Source organism: Myotis davidii, unplaced genomic scaffold, assembly GCF_000327345.1.
Source record: "Myotis davidii unplaced genomic scaffold, ASM32734v1 scaffold3211, whole genome shotgun sequence".
In the NCBI taxonomy this organism is placed as follows: Eukaryota; Metazoa; Chordata; class Mammalia; order Chiroptera; family Vespertilionidae; genus Myotis; species Myotis davidii.
In genome coordinates this window covers 86,264-86,492 of record NW_006282526.1, presented here as the reverse complement: position 1 = coordinate 86,492, position 229 = coordinate 86,264, and positions in this window count along the sequence as shown.

Sequence of the window (229 nt, the reverse complement as noted above, 5' to 3'; positions counted from 1 at the left end):
CCCTCCGGACAGAAGCAGCCTTCCGTGACGGGGCCGGCGTTCTGAAGGGCCCTGCAGGGGAGCGGAGGGGTGTTCTGGCTCCTGTGCCCTCCCCCCTGGGGTTCTGGGGGGACGGGAGGGAGGGGCAGGCACGTACATGAGGCTGGCACTGTCGCCCCCGTAGCAGTAGGACGGGTTGGAGGGGCCGCAGGGCTGGTACACTTTGTCGGCGGGGCAGGTGAAGGCTGTG